The sequence below is a fragment of the Balaenoptera physalus genome (genome assembly GCF_965194825.1).
Source record: "Balaenoptera physalus genome assembly, chromosome: 4".
NCBI lineage: Eukaryota > Metazoa > Chordata > Mammalia > Artiodactyla > Balaenopteridae > Balaenoptera > Balaenoptera physalus.
The window spans coordinates 58,564,204-58,581,443 of NC_138891.1; the positions used below are offsets into that span (position 1 = coordinate 58,564,204).

The following is a 17,240-nucleotide window of genomic DNA, read 5'->3' on the forward strand; positions in this document are numbered from 1 at the left end:
TTCAGACTATACTACAAAGCTACAGCAATCAAGACAATATAGTACTGGCATAAAAACAGAAATACAAATCAATGGAACAGGACAGAAATCCCAGAAATAAACCCACACACATATGGTCACCTTATCTTTGATAAAAGAGGCAAGAATATACAATGGAGAAAAGACAACCTCTTCAATAAGTGGTGCTGGGAAAACTGGAGAGCTACATGGAAAAGAATGAAATTAGAACATTTCAAACACCATACACAGAAATAAACTCAAAATGGATGAAAGACCTAAATGTAAGGCCAGACACTATAAAACTCTTAGAGGAAAACATAGGCAGAACACTCTATGACATAAATCACAGCAAGATCCTTTGTGACCCACCTCCTAGAGAAATGGAAATAAAAACAAAACTAAACAAATGGGACCTAATGAAACTTAAAAGCTTTGGCACAGCAAAGGAAACTATAAACAAGACGAAAGGACAACCCTCAGAATGGGAGAAAATATTTGCAAATGAAGCAACTGACAAAGGATTGATCTCCAAAATATACAAGCAGCTCATGCAGTTCAATATCAAAAAAAAAAAAAAAACCCAATCCAAAAAAGGGCAGAAGATCTAAATAGACATTTCTCCAAAGAAGATATACAGATTGCCAACAAACACATGAAAGGATGCTCAACATCACTAATCATTAGAGAAATGCAAATCAAAACTACAATGAGGTATCACCTCACACCAGTCAGAATGGCCATCATCAAAAAATCTACAAACAACAAATGCTGGAGAGGGTGTGGAGAAAAGGGAACCCTCTTGCACTGTTGGTGGGAATGTAAATTGATACAGCCACTATGGAGAACAGTATGGAGGTTCCTTTAAAAACTAAAAATAGAACTACCATATGACCCAGCAATCCCACTACTGGGCATATACCCTGAGAAAACCATAATTGTGGTACATGACTCCTCCAAAAGGAGTCATGCACCACAATGTTCATTGCAGCTCTATTTACAATAGCCAGGACATGGAAGCAACCTAAGTGTCCAACGACAGATGAATGGATAAAGAAGATGCAGCACATATATACAATGGGATATTACTCAGCCATAAAAAGAAATGAAATTGAGTTATTTGTAGCGAGGTGGATGGACCCAGAGACTGTCATATAGAGTGAAGTAAGTCAGAAAGAGAAAAACTAATACTGTATGCTAACCCATATATATGGAATCTAAAAAAAAAAAAAAAAAGGTTCTGAAGAACGTAGGGTAAGGACAGGAATAAAGATGCAGACATAGAGAATGCACTTGAGGACACGGGGAGGGGGAAGGGTAAGCTGGGACGAAGTGAGAGAGTGGTATGGACTTATATACACTACCAAATGTAAAACAGATAGCTAATGGGAAGCAGCCGCATAGCACAGGGAGATCAGCTGGGTGCTTTGTGACCACCTAGAGGGGTGGGATAGGGAGGGTGGAAGGGAGACACAAGAGGGAGGGGATATTGGGGTATATGTATATGTATAGCTGATTCACTTTGCTATACAGCAGAAACTAACACACCATTGTAAAGCAATTATACTCCAATAAAGATGTTAAAAAAAAAAAAAGTATGTTTGAGACAACTTCAAACTTCCATACTTTCTGGATTAAAGTCAAGGCAGAATAGCCTGAGACTGCCTGAAAAGCCTGCTTCCATTTCCAACATCCTATCTTTGTGAAGCAGGGTTTTCTGCAGTGACAGCAACCAAAACGAGATTATGGAGTTGACTGGACATAAGCAACACACTTCGGGTGTCACTGTCTCCCATCACCCCCAGATGGGACCATCTAGTTGCAAGAAAACAAGCTCAGGGCCTCCCACTGATTCTGCATTATGGTGAGTTGTATAATTATTTCATTATATATTGCAATGTAATAATAATAGAAAGAAAGTGTACAGTAAATGTTATGCGCTTGAATCACCCTGAAACCATCCCCCCCCCACCCCGGTCCATGGAAAAATTGTCTTCCATGAAACCCGTCCCTGGTGCCAAAAAGGTTGGGGACTGCTGATACAGATGCCTAACATATTCTAAACACTGAATTACAGTGCAAACACCTTCGGAAGCAAGATAAAACACATGACAGATCAATGGTCACCAAATAAACCAAATACATCAGTCGTGAATTGGGCAGTAAATGCTAATCCTGCACCTCTGAGTAATCATACATTCAAGTACCAGTTATGGCACTTTCTGCTGTGACACATGGTTTCTTAAAGGCAGATTATCACATAACAAAAATCATATAGTGTAATTAGCATTTTTCTATTAAAATTAATTTTAGAAAAATTATATACCTAGCATAATTTTTCCCCACTAAGGACTATCTATTAATATCTCACTAAACTCTGGGCCTGGAAACACAATATGGGAAACGCTGCCTTAAGCTTGCTTTTTTTTTTTTAAATTACCTGCTTTTGAGTAACACAGTGTTCTGAAAATGCTGAAAAACACTGGTTCAAGAAAAATATTTATAAACTTAGACCCCTGAAATGTGAGATAAAAACCAGAGCTTAAGAAAAGAGAGAAAGCACAGGAAATACAGAAACAGAAATACAGTCAAATGAAACTATGACCACATATAGGAATGGATCTTATTTAAGATTGGGTATGGATGTGTGCTCCAGCAAAAACTGGTTATTGGTTAGCTTTTTGCTCTGGATGACAAGTTGGACTGTAACATCTCTAGAGTGGGTCACTTCCAAGTCCTCTGCTCCTTAAAATTCAAGGGAGAGCCCTAGTTTGAGGACTTGTATCACAGATTTCTACTAATCACCGTTCCTACGCCTTTTCAATACAATGAAAGGCCACTAGGGGGAGAAACACGCAGAAAAGCGCATCCTTATCAGCAGTGATCTCAAAAGGCAACAGATCCTATTACTCTCAGAGAGGTTTCTATGGTACGCAGAACCAAAACACCTTGCATCTAATCTGCAACCGAAATGGTTTTTCTGAAGTCTCCGTGGGCACTACGCGAAAAAAGCACGTATTCTGAATAGTCAGAAATGAATCCTACAAGCTGACTCAAATCTGAAAAAAAGGACATTTCAAAAGGTCTCCCCGAGTGAGTCAAATAATTGCGGTGGGATGTGGCAGTGCATTCCTCTTTCCGGATGGGCTATAACTTAACCTTACGTTGGCAGAAGGACGCGTAGCAACGTTTTGTAAAAGGCCTTGTTTCTAGTATTGATATCCAATTCTGGTTAGCCACTGACAGAGGCGGTTAGCCACCACATCCCCTTCCCTCGCCCCTAAACGAGAGGAAATCTCATTTCCTCTACGGGCGTAAAAGTGAACGGACCCGCTTCCTCCCAATCCTCCTTTCTGTATCTCTCGCTCGTACAAACAGATGTACGACACATATGCCGCCATAGGATGACGAAACAGCCTCACTACTGCAAAAGACAACAGCATTAAATACCAGCGCGCCAGAAAAGCACCCATAACGCCACCCCAACTTCAGGCACAACACCAAAGCGCAAGCGCACTGACACACTGTTACCCGATTTGCCCACTTCCCACTCCTGGTCTCCGCAGTTTCACTTCCCCTCATTTGCACATCTGCTTCCGGGGCATAGTAGGCTCGGCCCCTCCTCAGCTCTTACCCTCCTCTACCCGAGGAGGGGGGAGTCGAGGGGGTGGGGAAGAGTTCGTTGTTTGTTTACACGATGTGAGCGGAAAAAGAGACCAATAAAGTTTATTCTGGAAACAAAAGGAAAAAAACAGGGGTGACAGAGAAAGGAGACGGGGGCGGGGGCGTGTGGCTGGGGCTAGCGAGGAGAGGCAACGAGAAGGAGAAAGCGGCAGTTCCGGTGCCGCCGCTGCGGCCGCTGAGGTCTCGGGCTGCTGCCGCCGGGCCGCTGGGGCTGGGGCCGCCGGCGAGGCAGGGCTCGGGCCCGGCCGGGCAGCTCCGGAGCGGCGGGGGAGAGGGGCCGGGAGGCGGGGGCTGTGCCGCCCGCTCTCCTCTCCCTCGGCGCCGCCGCCGCCGCCGCCGCCGCCCGCGGGGCTGGGACCCGATGCGGTTAGAGCCGCGGAGCCTCGAGGAGCCCCAAGCGTGAGTAGAACGCGGACTGGCCGGGAGCGGGCGCGGTCGGGATGGGGCCGGGTGGGTGCTCGTCTTGGGCTGGGGCTGCCTGCCGGTCGTTTCTCCCAGCGTCGGCCCGCATCGGAGTTCGCCTGCGATCGCTGCTCCCTCTCCCCCGCCTGCTGCTGGCCTCACCCAGATGTAGAGGCGAGGGTTCGCCGCTCCCTCTTTTCTCCCTCTGGCCGCCACCTCGCTCCTCGTTTCCTTCCTCTCCCATTTTTGGGGATGGGGCGGCTAGGACTGAGGAAGTGCGCCCAGGGCCGCCGCCCCGGCCGCGGTGGCTCGGTCCCCCGCGCCCTTGCACATCCACCCGGCCCGCGAGCACCGCGGCGTGAGGGATCCCGGCGCCGAGCTGCGAGCTGTTCCTGAGGGGCTGTCACGCCCGAGGACTCCGGCCCCGCCAGCCCGGCGACCCTGCGTTTTCCTCATACTGGGTTTAAATCGCCCGGCTGGGGCTTGGAAGGAAAACCTCCCCCCACCCCGCAGTTCTCCTCCCACCCTTCCTCTCGAAGTTGTTTTTTTCGTCTTAACCGAGACAGTCAAACGTATTGGATCTTTCATTCATAGACCTGAGACGTTGTCTCGTGATTTGTGCCTTTACTAATTCTGTTATGTGGTGCCTGCTTCATAGCTCCTAAGTGGCTCGGAAAGGTAGGGTAGCGCCCAGGATTGGGCTGTGTAAACACCAGACGTTCGGACAGTGTGTTTTGATCGCGGCTTGAGGGGTTTATTTTAGGATGCAAAAGGAATAGTGGTGATGGTGGCTAGTTACCAGACTTAGGAATCGAAAGCTCTTTTCTTGGATGTCAGTAATTGGGGAGCTGTTTACGTAGTTATATAAAGGGTAAGGGGAGCGCAACAAGAGGGGCCTCTGTAAAAACAACCTACATATTCTTTAGTGAAGTAGAGTTGTGATTTTGTTTGGTGAAGCTTCCTCATTCCAGCACTGCGCCTTTGTGCACATGCAGGACATGGGTTTGCGAGACGATGTTTTGAATCGTAGTTTGTGAGGCCTGGGAGAACCCCTAGAAAACTTGGGTAGGTGAACTCCTGGTAACTCAAGTCGTCGGTAGTTACTGCGGCCACATTTGAACCACTGTGGGCAGTACTGATCGCATGTTTTCCTGATCAGAAGATGGGTTCTCTAGGTATTTGCTTACATTGCACCGTACAAAATTTATTTACTGGATTGCGTGTTGTTAAGGAAAGACCTGCAAAATACTTAAGGTACCATGTTGCTAATTTAATTTGTATAAATCAGAACACGTCTTTATTAATGGACTCCAGAAGCAATTGCAGTGTAAGAATTTGTTAATATATCTGTGTATTCAAGTTTCAACATTTTTTAACTGAAGCATTGAATTCTGGTTGACAGCATAGATCTCTATCTAAACATCACATGTTCTGGAAAATTTTAATTATCAGATTAACTGTTCTGCAGTGTCATCAGCCAAAATTATCTGAAGAGGGCCAAGTGTGTGTGTGTTGGTGTTTTGTTTGGTTTTCTAAGTTTTCTCATTTCACGTTTTTGGATAAAATTAAATTTCATCCATGACTTTTTTCAAAAGTTTCTTGTGGGTTTTTCATCATTGTAAAATAGAGTGCTTTCCTATTAAAATCACAAAATAGGTCATTGAAAGAAGTGATAGCACATCGTAATAGTAATAGCATCATGAAATGAAAGTGAATGATTATTAACTTAATAGTTTATCATTGACTATGAATATAAAGTTTGAAAGGCATTCCTTTCAGTTTCAGTTGAAGAGTTAGAAATGAACCACATATAAATGCAGAACAGTGTTTTTGTATGTCTAAAGTTTTTTGTTTTCAATTTTAAGTAAATTGGGTAGAGCATTAAAGAGATATCACTAAATACAAATGCTGTACTTACACCCAAAAATTACTGAATGAAAGTGTATATTCTCATGGGCAAGATATATGTGAAAGGGAGACTATAAAAGAGCAGTGGCTTTGCCTAGCTCTGGATGGAACAGCCCTTCTTGAGGCAGAGCTTACTTCCTGTCAGGGGAAGATCCTCTCCATCCCAAATAAGTATTCCCTTAAAAAAAAAAAAAGTAAATTTATAAATTAAATACATATATGATAAGGTAGATCATACATTTCCTAAAACAGTTTACTTTGTGTATAGCTTTCCTTATTAGTGCCCTTTACTGAATAAAGAATTTTTAACATTAGCTATTACCATTTAAAGGGCATTTGCTCTGTTGATCTGTTTATTTGAAAAGGGCTAACTTAATCCCGTTTGATCTCTTTAGAAACTAAAATAGTATTAAAAGGATCAGTTCTCTATTTTATTATTTAAATATCTTGAACTTCAAGGTAGGGGTGATTCTTTAAATGAAATGTGTTTCTTAAGCATCATAAAAGATTTTATCTCTGGTGAAAATATTTATAATCTTTAAAATTGTGCAACTTTAGAAGCATAAATCTTGGAAAACCATGGTTTATATTTTATTAGCATAGTTATTGAGCTGTTTTATTAAATATATTTATCTTGAGCTACACAACAGCCCTGTAGAGAAGGCAGTATTACTGTCTCTGAGAAATGACATTTTAATCTAAGGTCAGACAGGTGTCAGGTGACAACTCATTGACAAAACTAATGCTTTGTGACTCCTTTCATTTTATCATGCTACCTCTAACCTGCTCCAGCCTGCTTTTTAATAGGTAAAGAAACTAGGGCCCAGAGATACTAAGATCACCTTTTCCCTTATTTGCAGTAATAAATGTATATGTTTAATTCCCCATATAGCTTAAACAGTGGTTTTTGATCCTGGCCACATATTAGAATCATCTAGTTAGCTTTTTAAAAATATCAGTGCCGGGGTCTCATTCCTAGAGATTCTGATTTAATTGGTCTAAGAGGGAGCCCAAACATCTGTTTATTTATTTTTAAGTTCCCCAGGTAATTCTAATAGACACGATTGTAAAGCCCTTGCTTTCGAAGACCTATATGATTTGTTTCTTGCTTCTCTCTCTAGGTTCATCTCTTCCTCCTCCTCCTCCGGCTCCCTTGGCCTTTTCCTGCTTGATGTGCAAATGCTGTTTGCTTTTCCTGAAACATTTGCATATTTCATACCCTTTCCTTAACTGGCTGACTCCTACTCATCTTTCATATCAACTCCTTTGAATAGTCTAGTCTGGGTTAGGTGCCCTTGCTTCCTGTTCCTATAATATCTTGTACTCCTCTGTCATAGCATTGACTCACTGCATTGGTAATTGCCAATTTATTTGTTGGTATCCTCCACCAAGATGTAAATCATGAGAAGGATAGGGGCTCTATCTTATATACAGTTGTATTCTCATTGCCAAGCACAGTAGCCAGTACATAATAGGCAGTTATTCACTGAATAAATAAATATATTGACAACAGGCTTCTTTACAACATGTAATAATTTATAAATGCCAATTAAGCTTTTATTCTTGCCAAACACATTTATTATTTTTGGTCACTAAAAATATACATCCCTGCACCTGCCACACATATGAATTTTATTTGGAGACAGTTGAGATGTTCTAAATTAAATATAAATTATATCAAGAGTGATACTCAACCCCAAACACACACACACACACACAAATAATTATACACAGAACTGTGCTGGAAATCAGGAGATCTGAATTCAAATCCCAGCCTCATCACAAGTGTGTGACCTTGGGCAAGTCTCAATCTTTTTGGACCTCAGTTTCCTTATCTGTAACATAGAGGAATTGTACTGAATGTTCTACATGGTACTCAGTGATCTTGCCTTAAAATCCTATGAGTACTAAAAATATTGACTTTGGAAAATCGGAACCTGCTTGGATCAAAACCTGGCTTCTATACTTACTGGCAGGATTACTTTGGACAGATTTCCTAATGTGTATAATGGGAGTAATTACTACTCAGCAGAGTTGTTGTTGTTGTTGTTGAATTAAATGAGATAATATAGATCCAAGAAAGTTTTTGTCCTGGATCAGATGTTTAATACATGTTCATTTCCTTTCCCCTTAAAAGGTGTTAGATCTCATGATTGGACTTATCTGAGATAAGAAAAAAGACACAGTTTATGTAATAAATCCTGTTTTCCACTTTGCTGACTGCTAGCTTTACAGGTGTGACTAGGGACCAAACACCACGGTGGCTTTTAGTTTCATTTTCTTAGAACCTTATTCCACTGTCAAACATCCAGGTGTTAGTCATCCTGCTTGGGAAAGAATTATGCCTAGAAGTTTGAACCACGACGGGATAGCAAGTGTCAAGCTATCTATACATCCATAATACATAATATGGAGGAAGGGAGAATCTAAACTGATGACCTTATGCCATCTCCAAAGATAAGTAAAATCAGACTTGACCATTCCAAAAGAATGGACAGATTAAAACTAAGGATGATTTACAAAAGAAGACCCAGAGATTTTGGTGAAATCTCTGTTTGCCAGACCTTAAAATTCAGGAACATTTATTTAGTAATTTCTAGGAGATACAGGGAGTATACCTCTGCTCAGGACCAATTTCAGAATATTGTTCTCAATATCAGATGTGGTTACAGATCAGTTAGCAGACTAAAGTTATTGATATCTTTCTCTATTTGGGAGCCATGTATCTTAATTTTATATGGTTATTTTAACCTTCATTTATTTGGTAATAGAGAGTTACCTTACACACAATGTAGTAGTATCTCTGCTGAAGTTTCTGGATACCAGTCTTATTTTTGTATAAAGCAAATTGACTTGTCTGAGTTCTCCCTTAAGTTTATGTTTAAAGAGAAATTTATTATCTTTTTAGAAAAAGTACTGTAATAAAAATTAAGAATAGCGGGTAGGAGAAACTGAAGTTTTAAGGGTGTAAAAAAAGAAGCATGAGGCAACACACAGTGGAGTCTGAGGATTTGACTTAACGGCTGGAGATTTCCATCATTCAGAAAGGTTATTCAACCTTAGATATATTGATAATGTTTTATAGACATTTATATTATTCACATTTAATCCTTTATTAACATGAATCAATTGATGCTGGTTAAGGAATTTTTAGATGTTCTCTATCCCTCTCCTCAGCTATACAGTTTGGGGAGTTTAAAGTTAAAATGCTTCAATAAAAAGTTTATAAACTTGTAGTAAAAGTGGTGGCTTAGAGTTTTTTCTTCAAGTTTAATATTTCTTACAGTGAAACTGTTTTTAGTATGGATTATGGTGCTGTGGTCTGGATGGCTGAAAGACTAAATTCCAATCCCAAACTGCTACTTTGTATTTGTGTAAGGGGGAGAGGAGACAGACTATATCACATCTTTGCCTCTCTTTCTGCAATGATACAATAGGAATTATAATATGTTGCTTGCTAATAATTCATATAATTGAGGTAATTCAAATGATCCAAATTGCATAAAATTATTCATGGGAAAATGTATACATATTAATCATTATTTTAAATTTATACCTAGTACAAGAATAACATGTTTCATATTTGGTCTGACAATTAAACACTCATTTCTTCTGTATCATTTTGCTAGTTAGCTTGATAGTTTATCTGAATTGCACTCATTTATAAGAGGTTAAGTTTTAGTAACTTTTAGTATATAATTGGAATTGTTACAAAGGAGTCTCTGTATCAGGGCCAGCATTGTCATTTGAAATAAGTGTGGGATTTAAAAAAAAAAAAAAAAAAGTAAGAATTTTTACAGGCCATACTTATCTGCTACACTTCAGATTTTAAATATTTGTGTAGTGGAAGCCAAAGAAGTCAGTGTTGTGATGTGAAAAAAGCTACATAAGGATAGAATCATTCTGTTCTGATCATAACTCTCTTGCCAAACTCACCAAGAGTTAGTAAGATTCAGTGGAGAGATACATCTTATAAAGTACTGTAGAGATTTAAAGCAATATTATGAAGATAATTTTAAGCATAAATTTTTTAACAGGAGGAGACCATGTTTGTGTTCATTCTTATATCCTCAGCACATAGCATAGTACCCAAAAGTAGGTGATCAGTAAGTGATATTTTTGCAGTAGAATCATAATTGGGAATCAAAACACTTTTCTTATCTTTCTATCAGTTAGTAGCTATATATTTTAAACTATCTGAAAAGTATATAAATTGCTGTGCCAGTCGTAGTTGATCATTTACTGAGTATAGATTTGAAGTAGGTAGGAAACACATTTCTATAAGTTGTTAACTAGTGCATATTTCTACTGATGTTTGTAGACATTTTTAACAAAGATTGATAGATTAGGAGGAGCTGTGTCCTAAAAGAACATTGGGTCAAGAGTCTGAAAATCTAGGTTCTATATTGAACTATTAACTAGCTCTTTGGCGTTAGATCTTGACCTTTTAGCACTTTTCTTTACCTGCAAAATTTCTAAGGTTCTTTACAATTCCAAAATTCTATGAGATTCCTAGCATTTTAAAGTCTGTTCCTTTTTTTTTTTTTAATTTTTTAATTTATTTTTTTGGCTGTGTTGGGTCTTTGTTGCTGCACGTGGGCTTTCTCTAGTTGCGGCAAGCGGGGGCTACTCTTCGTTGCGGTGCACGGGCTTCTCATTGCAGTGGCTTCTTTTGTTGTGGAGCACAGGCCCTAGGTGCACAGGCTTCAGTAGTTGCGGCACAAGGGCTCAGTAGTTGTGGATCGCGGGCTCTAGAGCGCAGGCTCAGTAGATGTGGCACAGGGGCTTAGGTGCTCCGCGGCATGTGGGATCTTCCCGGACCAGGGATTGAGCCCGTGTCCCCTGCATTGGCAGGCGGATTCTTAACCACTGTGCCACCAGGGAAGTCCTAAAGCCTATTTCTGATTTCAGGGAAGAGTAAGTTAAGCCACTCCCTAGAGGGAAGATGGTCCTATCTCAGTTTGTTGTATCTTCAGAAGCAAAAATCTTTTTTTCTGCCTTTTTATAAATTCACATATATTTGAAGGCCCTTTGTGAAATTCTGTGACAGAGAAAAGCTGCCATCAGAAAAGAATGGACTGGAAAGATTTTCTTTCTTTCTTTCTGAAACCTTCAGTGACTTTGGAGGATCAAAGTTGTACAGGCATGGCCATTTTGGTTACTGGCAAAGGCATTGCCAGTAAGCGACTGACAGGCATTGAGAGTAGATCATCCATTGCACACCAGTTGCCAGGGTTAAGAAGGCCAAAAAACCTGTCACAGCACCCTTAATAGCCATTGGCAACCATCTTTACTTTAGTTAAAGACTTCTAGGAAAATATGTTCCATACTTTCCTTTTGTAACCCATCCCACTAGATGGTTTTCAGAAAATATGTTCTAATCTTAGAAACATAATTCCAGAGGCATAGTAACCCTCTTTTTTCTAGATGTATCCTCTGTTGTGCAGACAAATATATGAAAAGATGACAAAAATAATTGTCCTTGTCAGAAAGCAATGGTGTGTATGCTATTGATTTGTTGTTTCTATGAATATTCAAATTACCTTCAACTTTTGAATAGTTTTTAACCAGCAAACTGTTCAGGTAATGAGATATTATTTAGAGTTATTTTGAGTATGTACTCATTTTTCAACAAGCTAAGCAGATTTCTGTGGCTTTTCTTTGACAGATCATGCTTTTCCAAGTACTTTTCTGATGGACTAACTGCAGGTCTAGACCTGAAAGTACTATTGCATTTTGAAACAATTGGCTGCCTTTAGCCTAAAAGCAAGTGAATTGTGTGTGTGTGTTTTGGGTTTTTCCTTAGGAGGTTAACTTCTTGACAAGTACAAAAACCTTGGAGTTTTCTGCTAAATAAGCTGCTTTTCTGGAATATAGATTTATGGGGCATGTTATCAAAAGTAAAGCAGCATTAATGGGAAAATTTGTCGGGAAAAAGATTGAAATTAGGCACAACTATAAAGTCAATCTGAAATCAAATCATATATGACAGCAAAGAAAGGAAAAATTATATTTTCACACTGTCATTTTTATATTTATTGTAAACATTAGTAGTAACATCATTTTAAAGTTATTTTTCCTATAAAGATTTCCTTAAAATCTAATGGCTATTATTTGCAATTGAGGCCTTGATAGGCAGCATCTTAAAGTATTTATGAAAGTGATATTTGTACTCTTTTTCTCTAACTATATACCAGTTGTAAAAGTTGAACATGACTTTATCAAAGCAGTTTCTGTACTAGTCTTGATAATTACAATGGTAGTAAAATTCAAAGCAATTTATAATATTAGTGATTTTATGGTTCAGAGACTGGTAGTTTGTTTTCACTAGAAGTGACCAACTTTCAGATTTCTTAGTGATATTGTAGGACTTAAGATTTCCTCAGAATCACTGTGAATAATTTTGACTATTTCTATGAAGTGAAATGGCTCTTTTTGCAGCCATGTGTTGTTCACAGACACTACTAATACAAGCTAAATGATCTACTAATGAACAACGACTAAAGCACAGCTAAACGTATCATGCAATGGTGTTTTGTTGAGTTTAAATATCAGATATATAAATTTGTTATGTACATTCCTCCTGCAAATAATTTTTTTCCCCAGCCAAAATGGGATCAAGTAATCTGACAATGGTACAGAATATTTGAAGTCAGAACAGTCTTAGAAAATCCACAAAATATGGTCAGTGTATGTAGGCTTCTTTAATTTTTCTTTTCCTAAATATATGTCACAATGGCTAAGAGCATGTGCTCCGAAGCCAGACTGTCAAAATTTCTAGTTTTGTAATTGAGGGCAAATTATTTAACCTGTCTGGGTTAAATATTCTCTGTGTTAATACGTATTTTCTCATTTGTAGAAAAGGGATAATAGCAATACTACATCATAATATTACAATGAAGGTTAAATGCCGAATACATGAAAGCGTTTAGAACAGTGCCTAGTACGTTGTAAGCACTTAATAAATATCTGTATGCTACTTGAGAGCACTAACCATGTCATATTCATCGATTTATTTGGGGGCTTTAACATTTTGTAGTGAATTGAATCCTGTCCATTTTGAGGATTTACTAATGAATCCTTTCTCTGGAGAGTGAACAGTAAGGTTCCTTTCTAACAAGCTTCTTGACATTACTGCTTGCTTTTTGTTCTATTATAACTTTTTAAAGTTTCATTCTTACTCTGGGAATTTGAATTCTATTTCATACCTAGTCTTAAGAGAAGTTAGCATATAGAGATTTAGCATGATCGGAATGAAGGTGTAGTGGACAGAAAGGAATTAAGTAAATGGACATACATTTTTCACACCTAGTCTGAGCTTCCTATGGATTGTTTTCCCCTGTCCATTCCTGGAATCTCAGAATCCTCAGCAGATGTCCTTTTTCTTTTTCTTTTTTATTGAAGTATGGTTGATTTATAATATTAAATTAGTTTCAGGTGTACAACCTAGTGATTCAGTATTTTTCTAGACTATACTCCATTTAAAGTTATTATAAAATATTGGCTATCTCCCGTGTGCTGTACAACATATCCTTGTAGCCTATTTATTTTATACTTATTAATTTGTACCTCTTAATCTCCTACCTCTATATTTTCCCTCCACTTCCCTCTCCCCGCTGGTAACCACTAGTTTGTTCTCAATATTTGTGAGTGTTTTTGTTCTGTTATATTCACTCATTTATTTTTTAGATTCCACATGTAAGTGATAACATACGGTATTTGTCTTTCTCTGTCTGACTTATTTCACTAAGCATAAGACTCTTGAGGTTCATCAATTTTGTTGCAGATGGCAAAATTTCATTCCTTTTTTATGGCTGAGTAATATTCCATTGTATACATATATACCACATCTTCTTTATCTGTTTATCTGTTGGTGGACACTTAGGTTGCTTCCATATCTTGGCAATTGTAAATAATGCTGCTATGAACATTAGGGTGCTTGTATCTTTTTGAACTAGTGTTTTCATTTTCTTTGGCTATATATCTAGGAGTGGAATTGCTGGATCATATGGTAATTCTATTTTTAGTTTTTTGAGGAACCTCCATACTGTTTTCCACAGTGGCTGCACCAGTTAACATTCCCACCAACAGTGTACAGGGGTTCCCTTTACTCCACATCCTCACCAACATTTGTTATTTATGGTCTTTTTGTTGATGGCCATTCTGACAGTTGTGAGGTGGTATCTCATTGTGGTTTTAATTCGCATTTCTCTGGTGATTAACAAGCTTGAGCATCTTTTTGTGTGCCTGTTGGCTCTGTATGTCTTCTTTGGGAAAGTGTCTATTTAGTCTAATGCACACTTCTCAATTGGGTTGTTTGTTTTTTTGGTGTTGAGTTGTGTGACCTCTTTATATATTTTGGATATTACTCCTTATCAGTCATATCATTTGCCGATATTTTCTCCCATTCTTTAGGTTGTCTTTTCATTTTGTTGATGGTTTCCTTTGCTTTGTAAAAGCTTTTAAGTTTAATTAGGTCTCACTTGTTTATTTTTGCTTTTGTTTCCTTTGCCTTAGGAGACAGAGCCAAAAAAACATTGCTAAGATTTATGTCAGAGAGTGTTCTGCCTATGTTTTCTTCTAGGAGTTTTATGTTTTCCAGTCTTAGTTAGGTCTTTAATTTATTTTGAGCTTATTTTTGTATACGGTATGAGAAAATGTTCTAATTCCAGTCTTTTACATGCAACTGTCCAGTTTTCCCAGCACCGCTTGTTGAAGAGACTGTCTTTTCTCCATTGTATATTCTTGCCTCCTTTGTCGTAGATTAATAATTGACCATAGGCGCAAGGGTTTATTTCTGGGCTCTCTATTCTGTCCAAGGATCTGTCTGTTTTTGTGCCAATGCCATAGTGTTTTGATAACTGTAGCTTTGTAGTGTAGTCTGAAGTCAGGGAATGTGATACTTCCAGCTTTGTTCTTTTTTCTCAAGATTGTTTTGGCTATTCGAGGTCTTTTGTGGTTCCATATAAATTTTAGGATTGTTTGTTCTAGTTCTGTGGAAGATGTCATGGGTATTTTGGTAGGGATTGCCTTAAATCTGTAGATTGCTTTGGGTAGTATGGACATTTTAACAACATTAATTCTTCTAGTCCATGAACACAAGATATCTTTCCATTTCTTTGTGTCATCTTCAGTGTTCTTCATCAGTGTTTTAGAGTTTTCAGAGTGTAGGTCTTTCACCTCCTTGGTTAAGTGTATTCCTAGGTATTTTATTCTTTTTGATGTGATTTTAAATGGGATTGTTTTCTTACTTTCTCTTTCTGGTAGTTCATTATTAGTGTATTAAAAAAGCAGCAGATTCCTGTAAACTAATCTTGTATCCTGCAACTTTCCTGAATTCATTTATTAGTTCTAATAGTTTTGGTGTGGAGACTTTAGGGTTTTCTATATACAGTATCACATCATCTGCAAATAGTGACAGTTTTACTTTTTCCCTTCTAATTTGGATGCCTTTTATTTCTTTCTCTTGTCTGATTTCTGTGGCTAGGATTTCCAGTACTGTGTTAAATAGAAGTGGCAAGAGTGGGCATCCTTGTCTTGTTCCTGGTTTTAGAGGAAAAGCTTTCAGCATTTCACCATTGAGTATGATATTAGCTGTGGGTTTGTCATAAATGGCCTTTATTATGTTGAGATATGTTCCCTCTATACCAGCTTTACTGAGGGTTTTTATCATGAATGGATGTCAAATTTTGTCAAATGCTTTTTCTGCATCTATTGAGATGATCATGTAGTTTTTATCCTTCCTTTTGTTAATGTGGTGTTTCACATTGATTTGCAGATACTGAATCATCTTTGCATCCCTGGAATAAATCCCACTTGATCATGGTATATGATCCTTTTTATATATTGATAAATTCTGTTTGCTAATATTTTGTCAAGGATTTTTGCATCTATATTCATCAGAGATACTGGCCTGTAATTTTCGTTTTTGTAGTATCTTTGTCTGATTTTAGTATCAGGGTAATGGTGGCCTCATAGAATGAATTTGAGGGTTTTCTGTCCTCTTCAATTTTTTGGAATAGTCTGAGAAGGATGGGTGTTAGCTCTCCTTTATATGTTTGGTAGAATTCCTCTGTGAAGCCCTCTGGTCCTGGACTTCTGTTTGCCTCCAGCAGCTGTCTTAATAGCACTCTGCCATTGAAGCAGTACTTGTTTCATGTACTAGGTATTTCCTTTCCCTGTCTTTGTCTATGCACTAAGTGGTAATTGTGTCATATTGTCACATAGTTGCTATGTTACATGGCTTTTGTAGAATTCTCATGTCATGTTTTAAAGCTACTTGTCTTTCACTTCTCTATTATACTTGCTATGAAGTCTTAATGAATACAGATTTAACTCTTTTGTTATTATTCTGTTTGTTATCTAGTTTACACTGACTGGGCATTGTGTAAACCTTACAAGTCATTTAGGTGCAAATAAGGAAAGCAGCCATGTATGCTGAATATTTTCATCAGTTCAGTCTCTTAAGTCTTTGCCTTAATCACTAATGATGCTACCTGGCATCACTGATGCAAGTTTCTATGGCATCATCTACAGTAAGTCCCCTACACACGAACCTTCAAGTTGCAAACTTTCAAACGTGAGAACGTGCATTCACATGTCCAATCACATAGGTTAGTTCACGTGTCTGGCATACATTGTCATGTGCGTGTGGTTGTGCTTTTCTGTACTTTACAGTACTGTATAGAGTACAGTAGTACAGTATCTTTATTTCAAGCCCAGGATTTCCGGAAGCAAGCGTAAAAGCAGCAGTGATGTAGCTGGTACTATACTGTACTTTTCAAGGTACTGTACTGTAAGATTAAAAATGTTTTCTTCATTTTTTGTTTGTTTTTTACATATTATTTGTGTGAAAAGTATTATAAACCTAATACGGTACGATACTATATAGCCGATTGTGTTAGTTGGGTACCTAGGCTGACTTTGTTGGACTTACTCTTGCAATGGAACTCGTTTGTATATAAGGGACTTACCGTACCTGGTTTCAGTACTGTGGTTGGCACCTTATATAAATGAGACTATTAGTTCATATTTAAGTTTTTGGTAACTATATGTGAATTTATGTTTTCTTACCTCTTACCTTGTAACAGTTTTCACCAGACTGCTCTTGATGGTCATACAAGGTAACTTATTTTTCTCACGCTGATGATCCCATAGTCTATACCTCTCATGTACCAGGTTAATAATAACAATAAACCCCACACACTTCTTTTGTTTTTGTTTTTTTAACATCTTTATTGGAGTATAAT

At 38.3% G+C, this 17,240-nt stretch overlaps 1 protein-coding gene across 2 annotated transcripts in view; it reads left to right on the forward strand.

Moving 5' to 3' along the window:
- The first annotated feature begins 3,941 nt into the window (after nt 1-3,941).
- PIK3CA (phosphatidylinositol-4,5-bisphosphate 3-kinase catalytic subunit alpha) overlaps nt 3,942-17,240 on the forward strand; it is a 92,893-nt gene continuing 79,594 nt past the window's right edge. The window contains exon 1 of one of the 2 annotated variants that reach the window (XM_082458930.1): nt 3,942-4,080. The gene's annotated coding sequence lies outside the window, so the exon portion shown is untranslated. The remainder of the gene's footprint in view (nt 4,081-17,240) is intronic. The other variant, XM_082458931.1, reaches the window with a different exon arrangement.